General features: G+C 49.1%; 1 protein-coding gene across 2 annotated transcripts in view; it reads right to left on the bottom strand.

Annotated features, from left to right (window-relative positions):
• Positions 1-5036, bottom strand: part of PKNOX2 (PBX/knotted 1 homeobox 2) — a 262937-nt gene that overhangs the window by 191756 nt on the left and 66145 nt on the right. The gene's annotated exons all lie outside the window — the stretch shown is intronic.

Raw genomic sequence — 5036 nt, 5'->3', positions numbered from 1 at the left:
GAATGAAATCCACAGCTCCTGTAATAAAAGTGCCGCCACGTCAGTGGCGAAATAAGAATATCATATGAAACATCATCCAATAAGACGAGAACATACATAAAGTAGTGCTGAACTACGTGGTAGAGACCATAACTCTCTCTCCACAGAGAAGCGAAGTTGGCGACAGCTGGGGCCTTCAAGGAAGTTTTCAGGGGGAGGGAGACCTTGACTGGGGTCTTGCAGGACTGGTCAGGAAAGATTCGGCTGGTGGCAGAAAAGAGAGGGCATTCCAAGAAAGGGGGCACTCTGAGCAAGGGTGATGGGGGAAAGCATGGAGTGACCAGGGACAAGGCAGGGGCTGGGCCGCCTGAGAGACTAGAGGAGGGAGTAACGCTGAGTAAGCAGGGAGGGGCCAGAGCATCCGGGCTCCGAGTGTCGGGCAGAGAGGCCAGGCTTGCGCTGTGAGCTCCTGGAGCCATTGAAGGTTTTCCAACAAAGGAAGGTCATGAAGAAGAGGACACTCCCCACCCCACCACTCTTTAGTATTTTCCTTTTAATTAAGACAGAGAGGCTCCCTGGAAGAGGTAGAATTTCAGATAGAAGATTCAGGCATGGGGTGTAATACAACGCGCTCATGGAAAGATGTCCCTCTTGTTCGTGATGATGTCGCCCAGGATGAGGCACTTCCTCTGGGGCTGTCTACTAACATCTCCAGGACCAAGACTGGTGACTCACGGAAGGACCTCAGAGACGAGACCAGACCACTGAAGGCAAGTGCGTGAGGATGACTGCACCTTATGCATCTTTATAGCCCGGCATGTGTCAGGTTCTCAGCAAGTGTCTGTTGAAATGTTCAGTGATGGACTCTGTTCATTCTAATCAGTTTCCACACCAGCCCCTGGCTGGCAATGGGCTCCAACTTGTAATCTTCTAAACTACTGACACATTGCTACTGAGCATACGTGAACTCAGTACGGGAAGTTTCTAGGCTGAATTGCATGGAGTGGGGATTTATCCCTGCCCTCTTGGGACTGTCGAGGCACCAGCGACTTGGAAGAAGATACAGCAGACTTGCCATTTGCACATGCTGCTAAGCTGTGAAGGACAGCCACTCTGCTGGGGAGATGGATTCTGATGGGCAGTGTTATAAAACTTTGAGCAACCTAAAAAGATGGCCCAAAACTAAAAAGTTAATTTTTTCCTCTACCGGTTTTTATTTCTTGCACAATAACATCATGACAACCATAAATTTGAAAATTTTAAAAAATTGCCCACAATCCCATCACTCTAAACCATCAAATTATTATAGTCTATGCCCACATAAAAATCCAGTTTAATTTTTTACAGAGTTGTAGAAAAAGATTTGACACGAAGAAATATACCAAACCCTACTCTTACATTCAAAAATCAATTGCAAAAATCACAGATTGGGGTGAACTGTTTTTTTTTTCTTAAAAAAAAGACAAGGTTTATTTGAGTTAAATGCAAGCAGAGGTAGAGCTCAGGGTATGGTGTTGCTGCCAAACCCATTACATTGATCCTAGTTGCCTAAGTAGCTATATGGTGGCCAACCAAGGGGAGAATGGTCCCCTCACTTTAGACTTATCAATCCACATTACTTTTAGATGCAGCCGTGGCATCATATTTTAATAAATTTGACAGTGATGAGTAGAAGAGAGAGGTGAGCAAAGACATCTAAAGTTAAAAGTTTAGTAGTTAAAAGCACAAGCTCTGTAAGCAGACTGTACAGGTGTCCATCCCAGTCCCACCACTTCCTGGCAGTGGGCCCATGGGCAAGTTACTTAACTTCCCTGCGCCTCGGTTTTTCATCTGTAAAATAGGGCTAATGAGGGTTCTGCCTCTGAGGTTGGCTGTGAGGGTTTAATGAGTTCATATACCGCAAAGTGCTTAGAATAGTACCTCACACAAAATAAGCACTCACTGCATGTTAGCTGTCATTGTTGTTATTTTCCTTATTAGGAGGCCGTGAGACAGATGATATGGGAGAAGAAATTAGAGATGGGCCTTCATTTATCCCTCTCTAATATGACCCATTGGTCCTACCTAATTCTATTGACTAAAGCAACAATCTCTCTCCGACAAGGTGGTCCTCCAAATATTTGAAGAAACTATGTGACAGAGAGGCTGCGTTGCTATACATGGTAGAATTAGGGCTAATTGATAGATATCAGAGGAAGCCAATCCTCAGTTCAATACAAGAAAGACTTCTCTAGTCCTACGCACCATCCAGCAATGAGTTAGGCTTCCTTGGAAGGCAGTGAGCTCCCAACATGGCAAAGAGAATCCTGTATTGGGTGAGAAGATGCCCCAGAGAGCATGGTCTCCCAGACTTGGCTTCCCCCATCCGTAAAATGTTAAAAAACATTGTGAGACTGGGAGGGTTGACAAACATGTATATTGATAAAACATTAATAGTGTCTTCTTTCACCACTGTTTCATAAAGTAATTCAATCCCCAAAAGTAAGGAGAGCAAAAAGGACCACCTTAAAAAAAAAAAAAAGAGGACCACCTTTTGAACTCTTTGAAGTGAATGGAGCATCATGAAAAGCATCCCCCCCACCACCATCTCTGTCTCTTCTCTCTTTCTGTCTCTATCTCTCTCTGTCTCTAACTGTCCATCTCTCTCTCTCACACACACACATATACACACATATGTGCACCTGCAACCTCTCCACATTGTCCTTGTTTTTCACTCCTCACCATGCACCAGCAGACACGTGCTGGGGAACCACGTGCGTGATATTTTGGGGCCTTCCAAAGCCAGCAGCCTGTAGTCCTGGAAGGCAAGTGGTCATGTCAAAGGCCTTCAGACAGTGGCCCTGCAATAACGCAACCAGAATTGAAACTCAGGCCTACCTTACTCACCATGAAGATAAAGTTGAATCATAAATGGAATTGAGCATTCACATTTATAAATATGAGGGCATTTATGAAATGGTAAATGAGAGAGCTGATGAAAGTTCATTGTTAAGAGGTGGGGAGACGTAGAGAAGAAAGCTTCCCACGGGACGGAGCACACTAGAACTTGACCCTCCATGCCCAAGGACAGCTGAGCGAGCTCCCACGAAGCATCCCAGGTAAGTTGGAAGGATGAACAGAGATGAGCCTGGGGCTTAGCAAGGACCACAGAAGGCACTAGACCAAGGGCGTCATGGGTTCACACCCTGAGTCCATCGTTCACTTACCGTGTGATCTTGGACACAAACTTTAACCACTCCCTGCCTCAGTTTCCTCATCTGCAAAATGATAGTGCTTGACTAGATGATCCTTAAACCAAAATTCCATCTGACATCTATACATCTCTGAAGCTGCCCAGACTCACCCCCCATATCACAGCTCAGTATATGACTGTGGGTAAGAGAAAAGACACGGGAGTCAGACAGTTCTGAGTTTAAGCCTGGGTCCATCACTTTCCTAGCCTTAACCTCTACAAACCTCAAGGTTCGCGCCTTTAGAAGGGGGATAAGAGTAGCGCCTTTAAGTGAGACGATGCACCAAGAGCATTTTGTGCAATGCCTGGAACATATTCATAATGACGAATGAGGCTGCTGTTGCTGTCTTTCAGTGTTAGGAGGGATAACAGCCCAGGAGGGCTAGCAGAGTCTGGATGGGAAAAGGGAGACAAATCAAGAAGCCTGAGGGCTTCTGCATTCATCCCACTGCCTGTGACAAGCTCCTCTGCTACTACCCCAGCCAGACCTTTAGGATGAGGACAGATCGTGACAACCTGTTCTCAGGCACCGAGAGTCTCTCTGGATGGTCCCCATCTCTGAGAAGCCCCTGTAGGCACATGAGCAAAACTCCCAAAAGAGAAAGAAAACTTGAATAGACCCTCCCAGGAGGAAATGCCTGCAGGGCCACTCGCCCCCCCACGGTGTGTCTTGCGTCTCCCACCTCATCACCCGAGTGCCCTCTCCGCTCCACATCTGCTCCCCTCGCCCCCTGACAACAGCTCGCCGTGGTTTACGTTAGTCCAGTGAGGCTGTCAGTGACAGCATCACAGGCCCTGGCCACCAGGCTCTCAAAGACACAACAACTGGGTAACTGAATACTGAGAGGATCACCTGGCACTAAATGTGTGGCTCTGAGAAACGTACCCACGCAGCACTGAGGGTGCTGCGCAGGCTTCCTCAAAGCCTGGTAAGAACAAGGCTGATTCCCCACTGTCCTCAGCCCCCTGGGCTGCAGGCAGTGCTGGGCACCCAGCTGCAGAGGACCTGGAAATTGTCCCTCAGCCATGCTCCCCAGGCCCTGTCCAGGCCCGAGACTCTACGCCGGACCGCGTTGCTGTAAGTGGGCGCCCTCGGGGGTGAGGAAACACCAAGACCCGAGACGCTTATTCTCCATCGGGAGCAGCCCTGCTCTTCTTCCCGGCCCAGCACCACTGACCGGCCTCAGGCCTCCTTCTCTCTCCCCAGGGCCCCCAATCGGTCCCCTGGCCTCCAGCCTGGCCCCGCTTTTGCCCACCCACTACCTCCCGCAGCCCGGGATCTTCCTGAAACACAAATTGCGTCACGTTCATTCCTCCTCAAAACCCTCCAAGGACAGCTCAGTGCCTGGCAGAGGTCACCCACTGGCAGCCCCTAGCTGGCCTCTTGCCTGTCTGATGTGTTTGTAAATTCTGCCAACATCTGAAAAATGGGACACTTCACATTTGAAAATCCAGGCTCCTAGGTTTTCTCCAAAATTTGAATGACCTAACAACGCTGATCTTGCATTTCCACTTGGCAATCACCAGATGACGCTGAGTATCAGAGGCCCCCATTTTCATCAGGCACGGGTCCTCCTGTTTGCCCCCCAGAGAGAGGGCAGGTGTGCCTTGAAGCCGCTTCAGTCACAGGGCGGGGCACCTGGAGGCTGACGCACGCTGCTTGCTGAGGGTTCAAGGTGACAGCACGGAGGTGGCTCATTACATTCTCAGCTGCGCTGTTGCCAGCCAGGCCCACCAAGGGTCCCTCTCTCTCTCACGCCCCCGGGCAGCTCCTCCATTCCAAGTCAGGAGACAGCCCGCAGAGGTCTTAGGGATTTTTCCAGGA

This window comes from Lipotes vexillifer, unplaced genomic scaffold (assembly GCF_000442215.2).
Source record: "Lipotes vexillifer unplaced genomic scaffold, Lipotes_vexillifer_v1.1 scaffold442, whole genome shotgun sequence".
Taxonomy (NCBI): Eukaryota; Metazoa; Chordata; class Mammalia; order Artiodactyla; family Lipotidae; genus Lipotes; species Lipotes vexillifer.
Note: the sequence above shows the minus strand (reverse complement) of the source record. Positions and strands in the feature narration are given on the sequence as shown.